Genomic DNA, 25,950 nt, shown 5'->3' with positions numbered 1-25,950 from the left:
ATCTGAAAATCAATAGCAAGAATGCTATTTGCAATTATACAAGAAAATTGTTTTTCAAGAAACGATCCTAAGGTAGTAGAAATTTCTTTGTGAAGAATCAGGGTAATTTTGATCTTACACATATATATAGAATGCTCTCTCTGTTAAAATGTCATTGATGATAATAAGCAAATGGAGGAACAACCAATAATAATGGAGGTTCCTTAATACACAAAATTTCCATGTGTCACAAGTTTCTTGAAGATAAAAAATGAAACATTAATCAGGCTTCCAAGATTAGTATTTGAAGATAAATAAGGAATCTTGTAAGGGGTTGCTACTCAGAGAAATCAGGCTGGGAGCTGGAAAGAAGTTTGTTTTATTTGAACAACCAAACAAGGTGATAAGAATAAATCTTATTTTGCAAAATATTATAAGAATAAGTAGTCAGAGAAATGGATTTACAGCTGGAGGGGATCTGAAATTCTACTATAATCATTGGTTAGCTGTAATATCAAAGGGAATCAGTTTGAGAAAATGATTTTCTCTTGATCTACGTCTAAATGGCTAAAAAGACAGAGGATCTTGAGTGATACAAAAACTTTGTGCAAGGAGCTGGTCAGTACTATGGTAATCAGCAGCTTATTGGGATTATAAGATTACAATGGGTTTGAATGCATACTTCACAGTCATATATTGAATCTTGTTTGAATCTTATTGGAAGTGGTGATAAAAGAGACACTAGTAGTTATCGGGATATCCACGCTGCCGGAGAGCGTCACACGTGTATTGACTTCAGGCAATGGAAGGGGTAAAGATGATGGCGTCATAGTTCCACAATATATTGCCAGATTGAGTTTTGATAGGCTGCCATGTCAAAAGAAAGTTAGATATGATTAAATCATAGTTCCAGAAACAGAATCACAATAATAATGATTTCATCAAAGATGTCTCAACATGTATTCAACAGTTAAAGGCTTCTGCAGTTATCTGTAAATCAGTTACCGTTAATTATCGTTCTGAAAATAATGCTTATCTAACATGCAGACTCATGACAATGCTACTGTTTTGCCAGTTAGTATTTTTGCTATCCATATAACTTATGACTTTTATTTTTCTTGACAAAATATTTCATTTTACACATGTTATTCTATAGTTTTAATATACACAACTTTTACAAAGGCGAATGATGTTTCGGTAGGAGGATTGTGTTACTTAGGTTTTACAGGCAGATGGTCTTACTGTAAATAACGTTTATTTTTCAATTTTACTTTACGTAAAGCATTAAAGACAATTTACAAAGCTTTTAACTTTTGTTTTCGTTTGTTTTATTACGGCAGATATAACTCTACCGGATTGTTTATAGATTTCAATTTATACCTTTATTTTTCATATATATATTGCACGTGTTTTAATAAGAATAGTGTTGCTTTAAGGAAACAGATGTTCCATGGATTTTAACACTCCTGCTGTTTCACTTTCACCTAAAAGAGACTGTTATAGCATACGTTACACTACCACTCCCAGTTTACCCCTGAAGAAGAAAAATCCACCTTTCAAAAGCACTTTGGTTATAGAACTTCTGTTTTCAGTTCTTTCAAGACTTCTTGAACCTACGTGGTTTTCTAACTTGGTGAAAATAACATATATTAGTTCATACATGTTATCCACTATTTAAAAGAGAAAGTTATTATTATTGATAATTTATTATCTCGAAAAGGAAGCTTATTTAGGTCTCTTTCTTATTTAACATACAGTTTCACTTTATAAGTATATAAGCATATAACACTATTTATTAATATAATTAATACGACTGAAAAAAAACATGACTTTGTCAAAGAAATACAGAAATTAGACTTATAAGTTGTATTGCTAGACAATATTTCATCTGATACATGTTCAGTATACTCAAATTTAAAGACTGGATCTTCTTTCTTTTCACATGTAGTAGGACAGCATCAGTTTGATTATCATTCATGAATTGGATAGGGTATTTATATTTGAAGAGTGATCCAGATTTGATTGAGCCTTAGGCCTCTTGTAGACGTATATTTAAAAACTAGGATTTAACTGAATGTATTACCGAACTTATTAACACTAACCAGAATCAGCTAACTCCACCATTTGAGTACATAGAAATATAATTTATTGTATTGTATAATGAAATTGTAAATTTCCTACATTTCATATGTTAGTTACTTACTGACAGCCCAGTATGGCCAGATAATTGGAGCGTTTGACTCCTAATCGTAAGGTCGCGGTTTCAAACTCCCGCAACACTAAACATGCTTGCCCTTTCAGCTGTGGGGTATTACGATGTGTCTGCTTATTTAACTATTCGTTGGTAAAAGAGAAGCCCAACTTTGGCGTTGTGTAGTGATGACTAACTGCTTTCTTTCTAGTCTTACACTGCTGAATTACAGACGGCTATCGCAGATAGCATTTGTGTAACTTTCCGCGAAATTCAAAAACAAACATTATTTACTGACTTTTAAATTCAATGACATAAAAATCTATAATTAAAGTATGGTGAACATTAAATTTATTTAGAATATATATGGTTAAGTAAAGACTGAACTGTTTGTTTTCAACAAAAATTATGTTATCAATATACAAGAAGATATCATGATTATAATAGATTTGTTCAACTCTGAGTTGATCTTTGTGATTGTTTGTCAATGAACTTAACCCTTTTTATTGCTGTGCAATATTTCATCTGATATATAGCAATATTGGATATTAGAGGTTATCTTAGTATTGGTTTGAAAACCTATATCTATTAATTAATTTTCAGAGTTGGAAATATCAATGATAATTATAATATTAAATAAATAAAATTATAATTAAACTGAATTTTTTATTGACTCCTGTAAAAGTAATAATTGCTTACTATTATTTATATACTGAGCTGTGAGCTGTAATGGACATGATTTGCATGAAAGCTAGTCCAGTAAAATTATAAACTATGATGCTTATAGTGTATTAGTGTACCTGAAGTTTCGTTAAATACCCATAATACTTCTTATGATTACCTAGATAACAGCATATTGAGCTATGATGAACCGTGAGCTTTATATGAGTGATAATCACCGTTTTCTAATTAAAGGTCCTTTAACGATTGTGTTTATTTGTACATCTGGAAAACTAATAAGTGTAAACATAATTTTAAAAGATAAAAAATAGAATTTCTGGTTTTAAAAACGAAAAAGCTACACATATGGCCTAACTTTCTAATTTTGTCATCATTGATATGTGACCACATGAAGATCTTTGTGTATTCTAACAAACAGCTGTCTAGACGTCAGTGTCCTCCCTTTTAATGTGTGATCATGTCACGACTTTTGTATTTCATGAAAAACAGTGGTATTGTTATAAGACATAGGTGAATGATAAGTGTTGCTATTTTAGATGTTAGTAAAAGTAAATATTAGGTATTTCATTTATCATATTTAGTTGTAACAAAACAAAATCATACTTTTCAGGATTAACATAATGACATTAAAATAGCATTGTATGTTAAATTATATAGAGAATTAAATAACCAATATTTTCAGGATGATAAATGTGTCTAAAGTAAAATATTGGTTATAATAACTACCTCTTTGAAATAAGAGATAAAATATATTAACTGATAAACGTTATAATAACTGTCTTATTTGTTTGTGAAAACGAAATAGAAGGAGTGTTAAAATCCGATGGAACATTGTCTCCATAAACTACAATATCTTTAGTAAAACACAGGTAATATGCCTGAGTATAAGGAAAAAATATAAACTGAAATCTATATACATTCATACAGATCTTTATCCACCTTTGCAAAACACATAAAATACAAATAAATATATAAATAAAAACAAAACCTGAAGTTAATAGTCTTGAAAACTTTATTTGGTACATAGTAAAACGAGCTGCCTGTAGAACTTCATCACAATACATTTAAAGAAACACAATATGCCTTTATAAAACTTATGTGTGTTGAAACTTTAAAGTAATATGTGTAAAATGAAATATTTTTTTCAAGAACAATAAAATATTCTAATTACATGGATAACATAAAAACAAAATGGTGAAACAGCAAAACTGTCATAAGTTTGCATGTTAAATAAGCGTTCTTTTCGGGAGATTAATTAAAGATAAGTGATTTATATACAAAATGTCTGGAAATGTAAAAGATATTATTAAATATATAACTAATGAATTAACTGTGGTTTCGCTAGATAATAGGAAAGGAAAGTAGAAATCTCGTTAATCCATTCATACATGTCACTAATTAGATGACAAGACATTTGGCTAACTTAAAAGAGTCATAGTTACTCCCGCCGTTTACCAGTAATTATTTTTTCTTTTAGCTTATAATTAAATATAGCCATTGGTTACATGTTGAGACACCTTTAATGACATCATCGTGACTATGGTTTCACTTGTATAACTATGATGTCATAACCCCTGATGTTCTGTTGACATAGTAACCTAGCACAGCGCCCTCTGCGTGGAAGTATGAGATCATAATCTCTGTCCTTCCCTATTGCCCTCTGGCAACATCGGTATCCTGATAATTACTGACATGAATTTAACCCGAGTTTTCTTTTATCTTTAAAATCTGATACAGTGAGCATGATATCGAGCCTTCTGAAAAGGTACATGGTTGGGGATATCTACAAAATAGACTCTTTGCTCATTTATAAGCCTATAATTTGATGTGATAGTCAATTGTCTATCATGGGTGAGAATACGATTAAAGTATGTAGTGGTTTTTGGACTTTCAATTACAACTGTTTGGACGATATGAACAGATTTCATTCAAAATTGAAGGACTATATTATGTTGAAGAAATACCATATCGGAAACAAATGAAATATTAGTTTACGAAGTTGCCCTAATTTAAATATTTTCTTTCTTTGATTCATTTTATTTTTGTTTTTAAATTTAATTTATTTAATTTAATTTTACTTTTAATTTAGAAACGTAATATATATATTATGTGTTTAAAGGAAACAAATATATATATATTACACTTTTTCCATGTTTCTAAATTAAAAGTAAATTGATAGAAATAAAATATAATAACACATGGAAAAAGTGTAATATATATATATTGTATGTGTATCTAAAGGAAACAAATATATTTTTTTTAATTTCTAACAGAAAGTCAACGGATCGTACCAGATTTGTACTTTAGGTAATTATGATAATTATATTTACTTTATTTAATCTAATTTCTTTATCACTATTACAGTTATATGAATATTTATTTTGATTGTTTTACTTCCTATTTTGTTTAGACATTTATGTATAATGTTTCTTCTTCATGCTGTAGCAAAGTTATAGCTTTAGTTATGAGCTTCAAATTGTAATTCAATGCAATACCTTAAATAAATGTATTATATAAACATTAAAATAAAATAAAGAAAACTATTTTAATATTCATAACCTTTGGAAGTATCTTCATCACCGGCAGAAAGAATATTACACAAAGATTTTAAGATCAAAACTGGTGAAACGACAAAAATCATATTAAGTTATTGTATATTCTCATTGAAGTTCAGAGTATACTTTGGAACCAGGAATATTCAAGTTAGAAAATATGCAGTTTATCTTACGGAAAATTATGTTACTTATTTCCGTTATCATTTGAAACTCTAAGAAGTTTGCGACGCAACACACTGATGTAAAATTGTTGACTTTCCCACTGTGAAGAATGTTTCAACGTTTAAATCCAATATTTATTTTAAAAAATAGTGTTTTTCATACTGTATTATAAATTTTTAAATGTCGACATGTCAGGTTGATAGTTGTGCTAACGAAGAAATAAAAAAAAAGATGGAAAGGGAAGCATGATGAAAGGCTAATAATTACGACTAACTGAAACGTCATTATAACGTTGATACTTGTGATTCAAATCCTACAAATCTATACATACGCTTATAAAAAATCATCAATTTTTGATGATATTCAGAGGAGCAGAGCCATAGATACTAATAACCATTATTATATATATATAAATATATTTATATTGTTATTGTTGTTGTTTTGAAATTAAGCACAAAGCTACACAATGGGTTATCTGTGCTCTGCCCAACGCAGGTATCGAAACCCGGTTTTTAGCGTTGTAAGTCCGCAGACATACCGCTGAGTCACTGGGAGGCTATATTTATATATATAAATGAAAAAAAAAAAAAACGACAAAATGTTTCCAACCGAAACTATGTGAAACGTCTTTTAGTTAATATAGTCAATGATTATACTTAGAAGAATATTGCAATGAAACATTTATCATTATGATTGGTAACCTCGATGGTCCGGCTGTAAGTTTTGTGGCTAATAACGCTAAAAAATCTGGCTTTGAATTTGTGATACATTTCTCTTTTTAGATACACCAACATATCCCTTTATTTCTATACACATAAGTCAAATTAGCCATACTGTATTTTAATTTAAACTAGCCTATTGATTTTGTTTTCAGGAAGAAATATCCTTTCACAAAACTATTCAGGATTCTTGTCTGGGTTTATTGCAGATCTTGAGAACCTGTTGTGTGCAGAGAAAGAGAATGGGTTAGTTCATTGAGCATAAAATTTATTCAGTCTTATACATTATACACATGAATATATTCTAATTATTCAACTTAAATAGAATTATAACTTATGAATTTGTAATGTCTTTCTATTTTTACATAAGTAATCACATCCTTTCATTTATATATATACAAATGCTGTCTACAGAGAAAGGGAACGGGTTAGTTCATTAAGCCTGGAATTTACTGAACTTTACACTACTAACCTGTATTTGCATAAAGAGGAGACATTTTGATAAATTTACAAGTTTTTGTAATATTGAAATTGAATAACTTAGTTTTTCAATCTTGAAACATATAATTTTTACTTTACATTTATTTGTCTCGTATATTGCTAGATATCAATGTTAATTTTATTTCATTTGGAATAGAAGGATCAACTACCAACTGTTTAACCAGTTAGTCTGGTGAGTTATATATATCATAGTGCGTACTTAAAAAAAACAAACAAACATCACCTATTAGTAAATTCGTTGGGTTGATCTTTATATGGCTTAATGAAAAATCTAACATTGTAATCAATAGCTGTTTGGGCATTATTTTATAGTATTTATACAAATAGTTCCAGTCAAACTATGTAATATTATTACTTCTGTAATCAAAGGAAACACTTTCTATTATCAAAGTGAATTTATTCTGCTCTCCAATACCTAAAATATCCTTACGTTACGTATTTTTTCACGTAAGAATTTAAACAGTATGAAACAAAATATTTTTTTTTTTTTGACAACATGTTGCTATAAAGGTACAACACATATTAGGTTTTGATCATATAATTTTTAATTGATTAGTAAAATTAATATGGCATCATCCTAATTTGCTCATCAAGTTTCTGTTGTAAGTGTAATGTTACAGCGTGTGTCTAATTCTTCGTAACCTTTATTTTAGTGTTAAATGTTTAACGTGTAATGGTAATTAACCATCTTGTACCTTGTAATATCCAAAACAGTCCTTTTTGTTTTTGAGGGCTGTAAAGCATTTGGTAGTTCTAAGATAATAGGTTTATGCTACCTTTCACATTTACACATGAAATAAATTTAGAAATCTGCTGTTAAAAATTAACTTTAAGGATTTGATTTTTTTGTGAAAGTTGCCATTTTTTCATACATCTATTGGATATTTACATTTTTAAAATTTGATGTCCTTTAAACGAGTTAGAACTCAAGTAATAATTATTTGTACATGCAATCCATTTGTTTTATTCTTTACTTAGGAAATAGGTAAGTGGATTTTCTGTTGTGTTTGACAAATTATAACTTTTATTGTGAGAAATACGTCTACAATAATTTATTAAACACACTTGAATTGTTAAATTTTAGTTTCGAATTAGTAAATTGACAATAATTTTGTTTTTAGGCCCTGCATGATGGGAGTAACCGCTCATTTCATAGCGGAGAACAATCTTCAGTGTACTCCAAACCATGTGATTTGTCCTGGCGTCAAGAAATGCATTTCAGTAACAAACCTCACCCAAACTGAATGCCCCAGTGAGCAGTTATTTTTTATATATAGTATTTTCCTATTTTACTATGTATTTGTAACTATTTATATATATGTAACTAATATTCTTGGGAACAGTTTTCGAACAAACACATAAAAGATAGGCTTTCTTCTAACGTTTTGCTAAACTCCTACTACAAAGCCAGTTGTTATAAAGAACATGGTATGACATGACTTTTTCTAAATAAATTCAAACGAACAAACATTTCTACTGACATAGAATATTTATTTGTTGAAGAAATGGGGACATTGGCGTAGCAATGATACCTATTATAATTTTAACTAGCCTAAAAGTGAATAAAATGATAATTTAAATTTAGATTTCGATATGCATCACATTTATATTTGCTAACAAGATTGATACATATAGTGTTCTTTCTTAAAACAAATGCCTCCAGTGGCTCAGCGGTATGTCTGTGGACTTACAGCGCTAAAAACCGGGTTTCCATACCCGTGATGGGCAGAGCACAGATAACCCATTGTGTAGCTTTGTGCTAAATTAAAAACAACAACTTAAAACAAATATATTTCAATATGCGAAAAACAGTACAATTTAAAATAACGTTTATTACTAATAATTATTTATTTATATAAAAGTTTTACAAACTCACAAACAATATTAAATCTTCTATGCCATCCGGAACTTCCTGATATCTTATCGAGAGTTCACAATGAGTGAATTAATTTCGAGCTGATATCGGTACAATTCACTTGACAGGGAGCTATCTATCTCTTCACTAATCGTACAATGATTACAAGTCTAGTTTTTTACTGATAAAGGTATGTAATGTTTCATAAAAATACTAACGTCCGATGTCAATCAGCTGAAGTTAAACGGTTTTGTAAATGCTCTAAATTTATAAATATCTGAAGTTTCCGATCAGTAAGCGTTAATTACAACTATAGCTTCCAAGGTTTATAGAATACCAAGTGAAGCCATTGCAGCAAACCAACAATATATACTGTCTCTGGGCGCATTATGTTGGTTAATTTTAGACACGTTTCTAGAAATTTCAGCCTATACTACAATACTGACGATCACTAGTATTTACTAGCATAATTCATTATCTTGGATTTAAATGGCAGTTAAGAATATAAATAAAAATTTCAGATTATAAACTGCTCACAACAGTCTTTTATGGTACCTTGAGCTCTGAAATTAGAGTAAAGGTAGCTGGAAAAACAATTTGCTCTGAGTTAATTGGTCAGTGTTTGAAAGTACCCAGAATACGATTTGGACATTAAGTGTTCTCCCAACCTGAAAGTGATACGGTACTACCTTCTTGATGCCATAATTTTAGCTGGATAAAAATCCTCATTCCAATATGAGTTACAATCTATTCAATCGAATATATATCGCTATTTGGTGGCAAGTTCTGATAAGAAAACCTCAGGCTGTGGCTAATAAACTGGAGTTCGTACATATACCGCTGTGCCATTGAGAGTGGGCAGTACAGACATTAAATATACTTTACAAATCGCTTATAAAAATGCACAAAGTTGATAAGAGGGAATGATGTTTTTTTTTTCTGACCAAAAAAAAAGTTGTCTTAATTGTTATATCACTATCGATATTATCAAAAACATTGATAATAGCACATTTTGAGTAAAGGTGGCATATTTCGCTATCAAAACCCGTTTTCCATATCTGTGGTTGGCAGAGCATAAGTAAGCCATTGTGTAGGATTTAGCTTAATTCTAAACAAAGAAACATATAGTCTGTACTGCATTAAATATTATAAAAATATGGAATGAGTGAAATAAACCTGCTACTTTTCGGATCATGAAAAAATATGAATAACGTATTTCAATATAAATATAAAGGGCACGTAATCCAATGAAGTATAAAAATATTATTTCCAATTAAAATATACTTAGGACGTTTGATATTATACGTTGATTTCTTGATCTTTTAACCACAGTGGCACAGCGGAATGTCTGTCGTCTTAAAACGCTAGAATTCGGTTATCGATACTCGTGGCGGGCTGAGCACATATAGCCAATACTGCAGTTTTGTGATTAACTCGAAAACAACAACAAAATCAAAACAACTTGATCTTTCATGTTCCAACATGGCCAGATAGTTAGGATGTTCGACTCGCTATCTGAGGGTCGAAGATTTGGATCCTAGTCACACGAAACATATTCGATCTGCTAGCTGTGAGGGCGTTATAACTTAACGGTCAATACCACTTTTCGTTGGTAAAATATTAGCTAAAGAGTTGGCGGTGGGTGGTGGTGACTAACTGCCTTCCCTCTAGTCCTATACAGCTAAATTAGGGACGGTAGCGCATATTGCATTAGTGTAGTTTTACGCAAAATAAAAATAAAAAAAAAAAATCTTGATCCTTGCTCACTGTTTTTCATAGTCAGTGTTGAAGATGTAAAAACTGTAGCATTCCGATTGGAATTAAACACAAAGCTACACACTGAGCTATCTGTGCTCTGCCCACCGTGGGTATTGAAACCTAGTTTCTAGCGGTGTGAATTCGCAGACATGGTGCTATGCCACTGGGGGGCAACCGTTAGAAATATATATAATATTAAGAGTACAGGAAAAAGGTATCTAGTACCATAACAACTTTATTAACTGTTTCAACTGACTAGTTTCAGTAACATAGTTATCATAAACTATGTAACACAAATTTTGTTTCTGGATATTATGTGCTATTTCTTAATTGCTTGTGTTGTAAAAGTCTGAATAAATTAATATATGAATCAAGATTTACATGCATTTATACTAAAGTTATACAAAAAATGAACAGAAATTTTAAAAGTGAGTACTTTTTCGAGACTTGCGACTGTAATGTAAATCAATTTCACGTATCAGCCCCCAAATTTAGTCTCCCATCATGTTTTCGTTACACGCTCATTAGTAGCGGCGTTCAAAGTCCAGTATATCTTGGTGGAAGCGCTCGCTTTGCTCCTCTGAGTATGTTCCCATGTTCTCCTTGAATTTATCAAGATGAGCATCAAGGATATGAACTTTTAGAGACATCCTGCAGCCCATTTTGCCGTAATTCTTCACCAGAGCCTCAACCAGTTCTAAATAATTTTCGGCCTTGTAATTGCCTAAGAAGCCCCGAACCACTACGACAAAGGCGTCCCAATCGTTTTTCCTTCCTACTGAGCTTCTTCGGGAATTTTGTGCACTCCAGGATCTTCTTTATTTGTAGTCCAACTAAGACACTATCTTTGACCTTTGCCTCCGACAGCTTAGGGAAGAAGTCTCTCAGGTACTTGAAGGCTGCAGATTCCTTACTAAGAGCTGTGACAATTTTTTCATAAAACCCAATTTTATGTGCAATGGTAAGAACAATACTTTATTTACGTCCACTAGTAGCTCACACTTGACATTGTGCCTCTCCACAGAGAACCGTTCCTTTCTGGCCAGTTCTTCCTGTTGTAGTGCGTTGCAGTGTTCCTGCTGTTCCAAAGGCAAAGATAACAGGGAAACTTGGTAAAGCCTCCTTGGAAACCCATCGGAAATGCCACCATTTTGAAGTCTCCGATACCCTCCCAGCCATACTCATCATACTTCAATGCTTATAGCAAGGTCTTGACACTGTTGTATTCCTCTTTGAGGTGCACCAAAAGATATTTAAATTTTAAAAGGTCTAAAATTTGTATAATATAAAATCTTACTATTCAAGCAAGCAAAAATTGTCTGTCTTACCTTCTACAGTTTTTTGCAGTACTCGTAGGTAAAATGAGGTGCCCAGGGTTTGTCTTGATCCCCGACAGGCATGCCGAAATACGCCTTGTAGGCTTCAAACATTTTAGCAGATGCTGTCACAGGGTACTTTTTCGCTCTTGTCTTGATAAATTGACCACATACCTAGGAGAATGCGTCTATAGAATGCTTGCAGCTTCTTGATGCCATCTCTGATAAAATCAGATAGGTTTGTGTGTTCACTTAGGCAGCTAGAACTAAACTAAAGTGGTGAGTGGTGGGCACCTGCATCTTTATTACTATGGAAAGTCCTAGAAAATTCAAAAAGGTTCTTGAAAATTCTCGTAAGTTCTACAACATTCTAGAAAGTTCTTGAAAATTCTCTATCAGCGACTCAGCAGTGAATGTACCTGGAATGTTCTGGAAAATGGGTAAATTTGAAAACTTCATTACCCAGATCACAAAATCAAAGTTTGAAGAGAAAAATAGGTCTTTTCCACTTACTTTAGGCATAAGGAATTGGGAAATAACACTTTCTGCTCAGAAATAAGAAAAAGAAAAAGTTTTGTTACGTAGGGTTATAAGGACTTGTGACTACGTTATTAACTTAGCCTCTACTAAATTCCAATCATAATTATAAAACGTTTCTAAGAATACACTAACCAAATGTAGGAAATGTAAGTTTGATCAATTTTTTGAAAAAAAAATGTATGTTAAATAGTTTAGTTAAATATTCATATCAAAATGTTGTTGTTCCTCGACTAAAGCTACGTAATTAACAATCTGACTATCGTGGAAAGTTTAACATTGAATTTTATGTTTTACGTTAGTAAACGTATTATTTACTAGCCTTAGGATTTTATAGCAGACAAAAATGAAGTAAACAATATGCTTAAACAACAATAACTGAATAGAAACAAAACGGAAAACAAATTATTATAGAATTTCGTAACATAAGAACAAAGTTATTTTTTTCTTCAAAATACAATGCGTCAAAGACATAAATTAAGCTTTCACGCTGAACCCTGTCCAGAGCTGAGATAAACAATCAATCTTATCTTCAGAAACTTTATTTGTGTGTTTAAAAAAGTATATTGTTAGTCCGGGAGATCTGAAAGATAGAATACAAAAGATTTACGGATAAATTACAGAGTAAATCTCAAACATGTTAAAAAATGAATTAAATATTTAGGGCGTCATATAAAATTTTAATTTTTTTCTCACTTTCTTTCACTATTTCCTCCAAAGAATTCCAGCGTTAATTCAATCGAAAACTCCATACTTATTTCTTAAAGTTTCGAAAATAATTGTTCTTCCTCTCCCCTATATCAGAAGGATGGGGGTGATGACGCATGGCTCCCACTAAGAATGTTTGTTTGCTTCAAGTTAAGTACAAAGCTACACAATGGGGTATCTGTGCTCTGCCCACCACGAGTATCAAAACCTGGTTTCTATCATTGTAAGTCTGCAGAAATGGTATTGTGCCACTGCGGTTAAAAGATCAAGAAATCAACGTATAATATCAAACGCCGTAAGTATATTTTAAATGGAGATAATACTTTTTTATGCTTCATTGGATTACGTGGGCTTTACATTGATAGAAGTGAAATCGAATACCAGACTTTAGCGTTTTAAGGCCATAAACTTACAGCTGGCCCGTCAGGAGTGGTGTCATGTTCTTTACTACCAATGAGCAAAATAACATTATTCGTTCTCATGAGCCAGTAACTGAGTTAATGTCTTTATTCTTCTGGAGACAATTACCAGTTGGAACATCAGACTTTCTTGTGACAACTTTGTGGTCATGATACCTGTTTTTCAAGATGTTCTGGGTCAGAAATGGAAGCTGATACATCAATAGTTTAAAGATTTCCTTTTTTTATTTTATTTTGTAGTCAGTAGGTTAAAACATAACATGCATTACAAGAATTATCATTAGAAGAAAGAAATAGGCATAACTAAACCACCAGCATTTCTAACAGCATCTAAGGAAATTTAATACATATCGACCATTTTCAAAAAACTAGTGTTTATCTGATGATTAAATAAAAACGAGGAACACATGAACTAACTACATTATCCATATTATGTAAATAAACTAATAAGCTGTACCAGACGGTGGAAGATGAGTGTGGGACCTAAGAGTATTAAAGTATGGTTATCACTCAATAAATATTGCATACTAAGATGCAAAGAGACATGCTTTTGGGAAAGTATAAATAAAGATGTGATTTCAATCACAACTTATGTTTACCAATATTAATTTATTTTTGCAGTCCAAAAATTTTCAGTGAGATGCATTAAGCTTACACACTTATTGCACTAAAATTCAGGGCTCAATTCTCCTTTGGAGGACAAAGCACAAATAGCTTATTATGCAGCTTTACTAAAAACAAACAAACAAATATATTTAAAAGTCAATGCAATGGCATATAAATAGTACTAGACCATGGATCCAAACCTATCCTTATTCAACTAATTTTTGTATGTCATTAGATAAGCAGTATTTCGTTACCAACACAATATTTCACGAACTCTTTAACACCTGTAAAATAAACAAGGTTCTTAAAATAATGTATTTTTTATGAAATTAGCTGACACTATCTTCAGTCAGATGTGGTTAATTTCAAATTTTGATGGTATTCAAATATCAGAAGGATTTTCTTTCCGCCAGTTTTGGGCTGATAACGTTAACATGCAAGAAAATGGAGAACACATAAATTTGGTAGTGATTGCAGTAAATAAGAGAATGGGTGTATAGTGGCAGCAAGGCAAGTAAACATCTTTTTCTCAGTCTTTTCTTATATGTTTCAATGGTACTTTTGTGATAGATGCTGAAGATTTTCGTATATAAAATGTGTTTTTAGATCATTAAAAATAATCCTAAACCAAAGCCAACTGTTAAATAAACAGTTGAAACTGAAACCAATACAAATCACAACTTGAAATTACTTTTAAATAGTTCTAAATATGTAGTGACATATAAAATAGTCCGGATGCATTTTCAACCATATTATACATACTTTCATGTAAAATACAGGATTTTTCTTTCTATCTTTCCATAAAATGCCAATGTTCCAACAGTTTTTAGCACAGATATTTATATGTATATATATTTTTAACTCTTAAGCAATACAAGTTTGAAAACGGTCCCTTTTTGTTCTTTTAGATGACAAGACTTTGAAATGGCACTACTTGCTTCCTTATTCAGAACTGACTGGAAACAGCGTAATCAAGTTTCAAACGACAAAGCCGAATATGAATTGTATGGCTAGGTTGCTGTTGCGGGATTCTAGTATGTTACATCTTCGTATTTAACGCATTCGTATGAAGTCAAGTGTGATCTGAATAATAATTTTGTCATATATATTAAATATATTACAGTATGTAACACAAGTTTTGTTCCTGGATAGTATGTGTTATTTTTTAATTGCTTATGTTGTAGAAGTAGAGAAAATTGTCATTATTCCCTTCAAACTTTGCTTTTGTAACCTGGATAATGAAATTTAGAAATTAACCTGTTTTCTATGTACAAACGGGCAAATTTGTGCATTTTCATTTACATAAGGTCTGAATAAAACAACATATAAATCAAGATTTACATGTATTTACACTAAAGTTATACAAAAATGTTTAGAAGTGAGTAGTTTCTCGAGATTTGCGGCTGTAATGCAAATCACTTTCGCGTATCAGCCTCCAAATATAGTCTCCCATCATATTTTCGTTATACGCTCATTGGTAGCGACGTTCAAAGTTTAGTATATCTTGGTGGAAGTGCTACGCCTTGCTCCTCTCACATGCTCTCCTTGAATTTATCAAGATGAGCGTCAAGGATATGGACTTTTAGGGACATCCTGCAGCCCATTTTGCCGTACTTCTTCACAAGAGCCTCAACCAGTTCTACATAATGTTGGCCTTGTAATTGCCCAAAAAGACCCGATCCACTGCGACAAAGCTGCCCCAAGCCTTTTTTCCTTTCTTACTGAGCTTCTTGGGGAATTTTCTGCACTCCAAGATCTACTTTATTTGTGGTTTTACGAAGACACCAGCTTTGTTTTTGTTTTTGAATTTCGCGCAAAGCTATTCGAGGGCTATCTGCACTAGCCGTCTTGAATTTAGCAGTGTAAGACTAGAGGGATGGCAGCTAGTCATCACCACCCACCACCAACTCTTGGGCTACTCTTTTACCAACGAATAGTTGGATTGACCGCACATTATAACGCCCACCCGGCTGGGAGGGCGAGTATGTTTGGTGCAGCCGGCATTTGAACCCGCGACCCTCGGATTACGAGTCGAACGCCTTAACACGCTTGGCCATGTCGGACCCGACACCAGCTTTGACCTTTGTCTCAGACACCTTAAGGAAGAAGTCTTGAAGATATTATCAAGATCTGTGACAAATTATTTGATAAAACCCAATTTTATGTGCAATAGTGGGAACAACACGTCCTTGAAGCCCACTTGACATTGTGCTTCCCCACAGAGAACTTGGTCCGTTGTGACCAGTGCTTCCTGTTGTGCGCTGTGGTATCCCTGCTGACCCAAAGGCAAATATAACAGGGAAACTTGGTAAAGCCTCCTTGGAGCCCCATCGGGAATGCCACCATTTTGAAGTCTCCGATGACCTCCCAGGCATACTCATCATACTTCAAGGCTTCTAGCAAAGTCTTGACGCTGTTGTATTCCTTTTTGAGGTGCACCAAATGAGCTAGAGGAAGAAACGGATACTTGTTCCCATTATGGAGCAGCACAGCTTTGAGTCTTCTGGATGAGCTATCAATGAAGAGGCGCCACTCGTTCTGGTTACAGGCAATTCCAGTTGCCTCACAGAGACCGGATACATTGTGTCAGAAGCAGAGCCTATCTTGACTAGTGTAGTTCTACAACATTCTAGAAAGTTCTTGAAAACTGTTGTAAGTTCGAGAAAATTCTCTATCAACTACTCAGCACTGAATCTACCTGGAATGTTCTGAAAAATGGGTAAATTTGAAAACTTAATTACCCAGGTCACAAAAGCAAAGTTTTAAGAGAAAAATAGGTCTTTTCCATTTACTTTAGGCATAAGCAATTGGGAAATAAGACTTTATGCGAAGGAACAAGAAAATGTAAAAATTTTGTTACATAGTGTTATTATATATCATGCACCCCTTAATATGATTTATAACATTAAAGTGACCATTTTACTGATTAATGAGATAGTCCTTGTTACTGTATGATTACGACCTTGAAGATGTGAACAGACTGGTAGGAAACATTATAACTTCGATACATTAAGCAGATTCAAGGTATGAAATATGAAGAAGAGTAAGAAATAGATGATATTAACAAAGAAAAACACCAAAGTAGGAAATGAGGATAATTATGAAGTATTTTGTGACTTATAACATGTTATTAATGTGGAGAAGAAATATGCTGTCATAAGCTTATTAAAAATAAAGTATTAGGTTGAGTGGATCCTGAATACTTGTTAGTATCAGACTTATTATGTACAAAGGTTGAAGGTAAAAGAAAAACACATAGATGGAACGCTACAAATATATTCAATACATAGCATAAAGAATATAGTCATATATATTTATCTTGCCACCCTATTTGTAGCTCACTTTGCTTTTGCAAAAGCATTTAGTCGAATAAACAAATCTGCAATTAAGCATAAGCCTACATAATGGGCTATCTATGCGCTACCAACTTCGAGTATCATAGCCCAGATTCTAGCATTGAGATTCCGTAGATATACCGCTGCACCACAGGGCGGCAGGATAAACAAGCGGTTATTTTAGCTAAAAATAAGAAAGGACATTCGAAATTGTTGGAAATCATGTATAGAATTTTAAAAGAAAAAAACAGCTCACACTTCACAAATGCTTCTCTGCAGAAAACGCCGAGCTAAACTATGCCCTTCCAAATGATATCTATTGATATTTTAGACCAATTGTATTGGTTGTCGCAGATTACCTAATTAGATTTCTGGAAAGAATAAACTTATCAATCGAAAGGCAGAAAGAATAACGAAAATATTGTTGAATCATATAGCAATCAGATACGACATACCAAGTATAAATTGATGGATAGAGGTGTAAATTTTATTTCAGAATTAATGAAATAAATATGTGACTTATTAGGTATAAAGAGAATAAAAACTACTATCTATCATCCAGTTGTTAATGCCTTAGTAGAAAGATTTACCAGAACTTTACTAAATACGATATCACAATACTGTGAGCAGGATTTATAAACTCAGAATGAACAGGTTCACTTATTATTATTAGCATATAGCAATGCTGAAAATTAACCCGCACAGAAAAGTCTTAGTTTTTATTACATGGTGGGCGTGTAATGCTCCTATTTTAGGAGGTATTAAACCCTAGAAAAATTAATTATATATTGATGAAGATTCTAAAGCAAAATTGTTACAAGGAATGCAAATCGCCTTTTAAATAGCTAATGAATAATTGTATAGAACTTGTGAACATAAAGAGAAAGAGGCAAATTAAAAATAACAACAAAGGTTAATGAAATTAAATTTCGAGATAAAATACTGCCGTATGTTGCTGTACTGAAGTTATACTAAAACATGGAGGCAAAACCGTAAAAGGGACCATTTAGAGCAGCTAGAAAAACAAGTATTGTAAATTTTAAAATTCAAAATGTCTGTGACAAGAATAAACAGTTGGTCCATGTTAACCACTTGAAGAAAGTTAAGAATTCTAAACTGTATCAATATGGACAGTTAACCAAAGAAAGAGTGAAAGAGCAGAAAATACCTAAAACAGGTAAACTCTAAGAAAAAACTGAATTATAAGGTAATGACCTACTAGAAAACATAGATTCCTCAGTAGTCAATGGTTATGTCATTACCCCCGACAGAACGGTGATGCTAAACAATAGATTTGCTACAGAGATGAGCACTGATGCACAAACTTACTCCTCACTTCATACTTCCTAAAGATATTGACTGTATAATGTATAAAACTTTAAGTAACCTACGTGTTACAGTAATTTAATGTTCATGTAATATTGGGAGATAATTCGAGTTTTAAAGAGACACCATATTATTAGCTTGAGAGATAATGATAACATTATTTACATTAGAATTATGATTTAAAAAAATCACTACTAATTGTTACGACTAAACGATGACATTATGCACTGCCTAAAACATTTAGAGTGAATTTAGGTTTAAACAGACGTTAATGATAAAGAAGTTGTAGAGTTATCTCGACTGAAATAAGATGGTTTATTGCCTTGATTTTGAATTTGTTGGGAAAACAAACAAGTAAAACGGAGTGGTAATCAACTTTTAAATTAAAATTCTCTGTCGTTGATATTTAGCATGCATATCCGTATTAAGCCTATTCTGCCTTGGCCATCCCTACATGTAGAGTCTATCGACCTTTTTTAAGGTTTTTCCATCTGATTATTACAATGTTATGTTATCGTAGTTGATAATTTTAATTCCTTCCAATTGCCATTGACATTTTCAACCTGAACAATGTTTTAGACGACACAATGGCGAAACAAACATGCTAAAGAGCTCAAAGGTTTATATATAGCTATCTATATGTTCTGAGGAAAGTAACCCGTTGTTTGCCCGGCTGCACGTAATTCTCTGCTACATTTATATAGTTTTAAGTTTACTTTGAGGTATAGAATAAAGAACAAAAAAGATATGTTTTAATACTTCAGTACTTATCTAGAACTTCAAAATGGTTACATTTTGGAATTCTGAAAGTTTCTTCAAAGTGGTACAAAATTCCAAACTGTCATGGCAGTGCTCTAAAGGGGAGCATGTGTATGTATGCCCATGGTAGCCAAATAACTAACTGAGTTACATAACTGATCATCACACTTATAGTGCTTTTATAGTTGAAAGTAATGAGTTTATTATACATCATAACACAGTTCACACTAGAAATTTGCGATCAGTAGCTTGGAATACTAACCACTAGAGCATGCTTGACTCGTAATAGGATGGGATTACAGTAAAATTCAGCTTCTCTACTTTAAATACGTAGTCAGCGTAATGAATTATATCATCATTGAAAAGTTCATTGAAGTTATATCACGTAAATCACAACAAAAATTCAATCTTATTTTTTTTAAACTAATATATTTGATTAATATAGGTCTGGAATGCATAATTGTATTTGAACGCAGAAATTATTAGTTATGAATTCTGAAAAATTATTCAAAGATTTTTGGGAAACTATTACACTCAGTTTTCTTCTTCCGAAGCACATAAGTTAGATTATTTTATGTGTGTGTGTTTTTCTTAAAGCAAAGCCACATTGGGCTATCTGCTAAATCAACCGAGGGGAATCGAAGTCATGATTTTAACATTGTAAAACCGTAGACCTATCGCTGTATTAGTGGGGGACTAAAATTTATGTGTGATGACAACTCAAACGTTTTCTATCTATCCGTTGTTTTTTTCGTTAAACATTTCTAACTTTTTGCGACTACAGAAAATCATCTTGGGTTTAACAGTTTAATGTTTGAACAGGTTGATATAAACTTCTTTGATTCCCGTACGTGAGTGGGCTTTCTTATAGCAAAGCCACATCGGACTATCTGCTGAGTTGACATTCCTGTACGTAATAATATTTTTTATGAATTATTTAGACAAAAATGATTTTGATTATGTAAATTTTCTGCTAAGCATATATAATACACTTTCACCGGACATACAAGAATGGTGCATAAGTTTTTCCTGAACTTTCTTCCTCATTGTAATAAAATCACTAAAGAAAAATAATTTTGTTGTAAATAATCCGTTTTAAATAGTCTCGGGAACAAAGCATTTGACACTTTTCATATTAGTACGTTTAAAAGATGACTCGTACGGATCTATATACTAAGGAGAAGTAATAATATTATGAAAATTACTTCTCTGTCTCAAAAGAAAAACCAAAAAAACTGTTACTGCGCATAGCTAATCAAAATTTCGACTTTGAAAATAATATATAACTATAGCAAATTAAATTCAGTAAATTTCTTTTAGATCTGTTAGCAGATACTTATCGCTTCTATTAAAGCTCAAAATAGCATAAAACAGGTCGTTTCGTTTGTTATTCTATATACTTCTAGGTGGGCCTGACATGGCCAAGCGCGTAAGGCGTGCGTCTCGTAATCTGAGGGTCGCGGGTTCGCGCCCGCGTCGCGCTAAACAAGCTCGCCCTCCCAGCCGTGGGGGCGTATAATGTTACGGTCAATCCCACTATTCGTTGGTAAAAGAGTAGCTTAAGAGTTGGCGGTGGGTGGTGATGACTAGCTGCCTTCCCTCTAACCTTACACTGCTAAATTAGGGACGGCTAGCACAGATAGCCCTCGAGTAGCTTTGTGCGAAATTCCAAAACAAACAAACAAACAAATACTCCTAGATCATCTGATAAAAAATATTCAATAGATGTTAGTCAAAAATAAATACTAATACATTTGCTAACGTATTTTCAGGAAAACCTGTACTTTTTATATCGGCCCAGCATAGCCAGGTAGTTAAGGCACTCGACTCGTTATCTGAGGGTGACGATTTTGAATCCTCGCCTCACTTTTAACCGTGGGGGCGTTACAATATTACCATCAATCCAATTATTCGTTGGTAAGAAGAGTAGCCCAAGTATTGACGGTGAGTGGTGATAATTAGCTGCCTTCCCTCTTACACTGCTAAATTAGGGACGACTATCGCAGATAGCCTTCGTGTAGCTTTTTGCGAAATTTACAAAACAAACAAAACAACAACAAAAATTTTCTCAACCCAAACCAGCCGTTTTTACATATATATTTTTCTTTACAAGTGGGTTTTCTCGTCATCATTGATTAAATAAACTTTTTATATGTTACGAAGTACCTCTTCAAACTTTTCATTATTATTAACATTGTTAATATTACATATTTAAATTAATTTGTACCTAAATGTTAAAAGTGTAAAAAAATTATAGTTAAATGTTTATATGTGTAACAGGGCTATTTTTTTTAAGTAAACAGGCATTATATTTTTCTATTTCTTTAACAGATGGAATGTTTTATGCGACTTCCATTTTGGTTTTCCCCTCAAGCTCTATTCTACCTTTACTGACCATCAAGATGTCTACTGTCGAAGTTGTTCAGAAAAATTATCTGTTACTGAAAGTTGCGGATTTAGTGAAAATACTACCTGTAGATCCTTCCATTAATTCTGGTAAGCAAGTTGTACATCATCACATAATTATCCATACAACGTTATTCTCATATAGTTAAGAAACAATTTATTCAAAGATAAGAAACATCTCACAATTTCTTTGCCATTTTCTATCAGGAAAAAACGTTTTAACTTAATTCACGTTTTGTTCATTTTGTGTAACCGCCAAACTCCATAATAGGTTTTTTTTCCGCTATATTCATCATAAGGATCAAACTCTAAATTTAAATGATATAAAGTTTTAAGATTATCGCTGAAACACATGAGGTCATTCTGTTCAAAATTAGTTATTACCAGCGGACTTTATAGACTCTCGAGATTTCAGCGTCGTGAGTAGGTACGACATGAAACATTATTTTCTACTAAACAAAACAACGAAATTAGGTCAGACTTAGAATTACATAGTCGATAGTAGATAATATTATAAATGAGGGCCCGGCATCGACAGGTGGGTTAAGGCGTTCGACTCGTAATCTGAATGTCGCGGGTCGAATCCCCGTTGCACCAAACATACTCGCCCTTTCAGCCATGGGGGTGTTATAATGTAAAGGTCAATCCCAATATTCGTTGGTAGAAGAGTAGCCCAAAAATTGGTGGTGGGTGGTGATGACTACCTGCTTTTCCTCTATTCTTACACTGTTAAATTAGGGACGGCTAGCGCAAATGGCTTTCGAGTTGTTTTGCGCGAAATTAAAAAAACAAACAAACCCTTTTATTAAAAATACATTTTTAATTATTTAACTTTTAATGTTATAGGGAAAAATTATCATGCAATTTTATCAAACCAATTAATTAAATTTTAGTTGAGTTGTTTGTGATGAACAATAATTCAATAAAAATCTTGTGTTTATATTTTTATACTTATTTTAGCATATCCTACTGACACAGAACTGTGGATGATAGGAAAAAAAAATAATGAATGGAATCAGCACCTAGCGATTATAAAGGCTTTTCTAAAGAGACCTCTGTGGCTTGTTGGAAGATATTGTATTATATCAGAAGAGAAGGAAATACCATTTCATATATTATATAAAAAATATAAAGAAATAAGGTAAGCTTTGTACCATAACATAAAAGCTAACAGAACAGTTAATTAGATTGAAACAGAACGAGAAATAAATTACCTATAATTCTAATTGTCTAGAGCAGCTGCGTTAGAATATAATGTTGGATTTACTTTTGGTACGTATACTTGTAACAAGTGGAAATAAAACCAAAATTTATATGTTTGAAGTTAAACGCAAAGCTACACAGTTCTCTGCCTTCCATAAGTGTCAAAATCTAGTTTCTAGTAGTGGAAGTCTGCAGGCATACCGATGCGCCACTAGAGTCGAACGAAAAAAAAGTGATAGCACACTTGTATTTTCTAAAGGACCTTTCTTATTTTTAATAATTTTCTAGTGGGTCAGCAGTAGACTTACGGACTTTTGCGTTAATAAAATTTATAACTATCTCCCTAAATAAAAATCTCTAATTAATGTAATATAAAGAGGGCAAACAAAGTTCCTCTGCTTATTAGCTTTGCCAAACCAGGAACAGTTTTAGTGTTTTGAATTTTACATTCGATCAATCTTCCAATGAGCTCTAAGACGATTCTAAGTTAAAAGAAGAAAATGATTAATTTTCTTAATTAGAATGTCACTGTTTGTGATACATATATGACAAAAAAAATTTATAATAAATTAAATATATGTAGCACATATGCATGTGTACATTTTTCAAAAAGGAAAATTGAGCGTTATAAAGTTTGGTTTTTTTCTGGATCAATAGCAGTTGCTGATTAATAGAAATATGTTATTTAGTTCAGTGATACAAAATTATCAGATACTTCTATAAGAATTAAATTATGAAATATTTAATCTAATAAAGTATACAGTTCACATTAGGTATCACAATGTTCGTATGTTATCATTTCACAGTTACCATTAATCAATTACAATAAAGGGGTTATGAACGTGGATTTTGTCCAGAAAAATAAAATCTCAAATACTTTACACTTTTAAGAAAGATAGTAAAAATCAGTAAGGGCCCGGCATGGCCAAGCGTGTTAAGGCGGGCGACTCGTAATCTGAGGAGGCACGGCATGGCCAAGCGCGTAAGGCGCACGACTCGTAATCCGAGGGTCGCGGGTTCGCGCCCACATCGCGCCAAACATGCTCGCCCTCCCAGCCGTGGGGGCGTTATAATGTGACGGTCAATCCCACTTTTCGTTGGTAAAAGAGTAGCCCAAGAGTTGACGCTGGGTGGTGATGACTAGCTGCCTTTCCTCTAGTCTTACACTGCTAAATTAGGGACGGCTAGCACAGATAACCTTCGAGTAGCTTTGTGCGAAATTACAAAAACCAAACCGTAATCTGAGGATCGCAGGTTCGCATCATCATCGCGTCAAACATGCTCGACCTTTCAGCCGTGGGGGCGTTATAATGTGACGGTCAATCCCACTATTCATTGGTAAAAGAGTAGCCCAAGAGTTGACGCTGGGTGGTGATGACTAGCTGCCTTCCCTCTAGTCTTACACTGCTAAATTAGGGACGGCTAGCACAGATAACCCTCGAGTAGCTTTGTGCGAAATTACAAAAACCAAACCGTAATCTGAGGATCGCAGGTTCGCATCATCATCGCGTCAAACATGCTCGCCCTCCCAGCCGTGGGGGCGTTATAATGTGACGGTCAATCCCACTATTCGTTGGTAAAAGAGTAGCCCAAGAGTTGTCGGTGGGTGATGATGACTAGCTGACTTCTCTCTAGTCTTACACTGCTAAATTAAGGACGGCTAGCATAGATAGCCCTCGAGTAGGTTTGTGCGAAATTAAAAAAAAAATCAGTAAGAAAAAAATGAAATACTTTATTTAATTATTTTGTATTTTAATAAGGAAAATATGAATGTTGTCATTTCAACAGATTATGCTATTAACGCCTCCAATTGATTTTTCATTGAATTCAAAAACAAAATTTAATATTTATTTTTCACTAAAACAACTTCTCCCATTTTAAGTCCCCTTGATGAGCAACAGGTAAGTTTACTGTTTTACAACACTAAATTTTAAGGTTCTATTCCCTGCATTAAAAAACAATAAAAACCTATTTTAAAGATATTCTTTTATCAAAATAGACATCTGTTATTCTAGATGTCTAAAGTTTCATGTTTATTATAGAGACAAATATTTAATGAAGAAAATCATCAGGTAGAATAATGTTTTTAAGAAAAGGAAACATACAGTTCTCTATTGTTTACTTTCATCAAAACAATTCTACTAAGTCTTTGCGTCTAGTGTGATTTTTTTTTTGTTTCAGTCAAACCAACAATAGGCTATCTACTGTGTCCACGTCGAGGATTCGAACTTTCGGATTTTAGCATTGTATTTCTTTAAATTTATCGATGGTCCATCAGGGTAAAAGTTTTATTTTTTTTACATGAATTGTTTTACAAGCATGAGTAGGGTAATTTGATTTTTTCATTTAAAATTAAAACTGTCTTATAAAAAGGCCAGATGTTTACTTTATTTAAACGGCTTGGACACAAACAAAATCTAACAACTATTGTACAATAACTAAGGATCTTTTGTTACTTAATCACAAAGCTACACTACGAATGTTAGAAGCCGATTTTAGAGTTGCAATCTTTCAGATTTATTTCTGAGTCACCTGGGAGTAGAAACTCAAGAAAAGCCAGGATAAATACCCAGAACGTCATTTTAAATCTTATTATTATCTTCCAATTCATATCCAGTTCACGTTTGAAAAAATGTGCGTATTCATAAAAGTAGTCGAGTTACCAAATTTTTAATCGTGTATACAACAATCAGTTTTGAAATTTATTGAATTCAACCAAATTTATTTCCTTAAAAGAAAATAAAAGTTCTCCGCTAGTACAGCAGTAAGTCTACGGATATACGACGTTAAAATCAGGGGTTCAATTTCCCTCGGTGGACTCAGCAGATAGCCTGAGATGACTTTGATAAATTAAAACTCACACACAGAGAAAACAAAAAGATTAATATAGAACTTTCAAATGATTATTCCGAAGAAGTAAAGCGCTGGTATTTT

At 32.7% G+C, this 25,950-nt stretch overlaps 1 long non-coding RNA gene across 1 annotated transcript; it reads left to right on the top strand.

Annotated features, from left to right (window-relative positions):
- The first annotated feature begins 5,128 nt into the window (after nt 1–5,128).
- On the top strand, nt 5,129–8,228 carry LOC143244870 (uncharacterized). Its single transcript, XR_013025364.1, has 3 exons — nt 5,129–5,158; nt 6,443–6,533; nt 7,910–8,228. It is a non-coding gene; the product is annotated as an uncharacterized LOC143244870 (long non-coding RNA).
- The last annotated feature ends 17,722 nt before the right edge of the window (nt 8,229–25,950 follow it).

This window comes from Tachypleus tridentatus, chromosome 2 (genome assembly GCF_004210375.1).
Source record: "Tachypleus tridentatus isolate NWPU-2018 chromosome 2, ASM421037v1, whole genome shotgun sequence".
In the NCBI taxonomy this organism is placed as follows: domain Eukaryota; kingdom Metazoa; phylum Arthropoda; class Merostomata; order Xiphosura; family Limulidae; genus Tachypleus; species Tachypleus tridentatus.
This window is presented reverse-complemented; position numbering and strand designations above follow the sequence as displayed.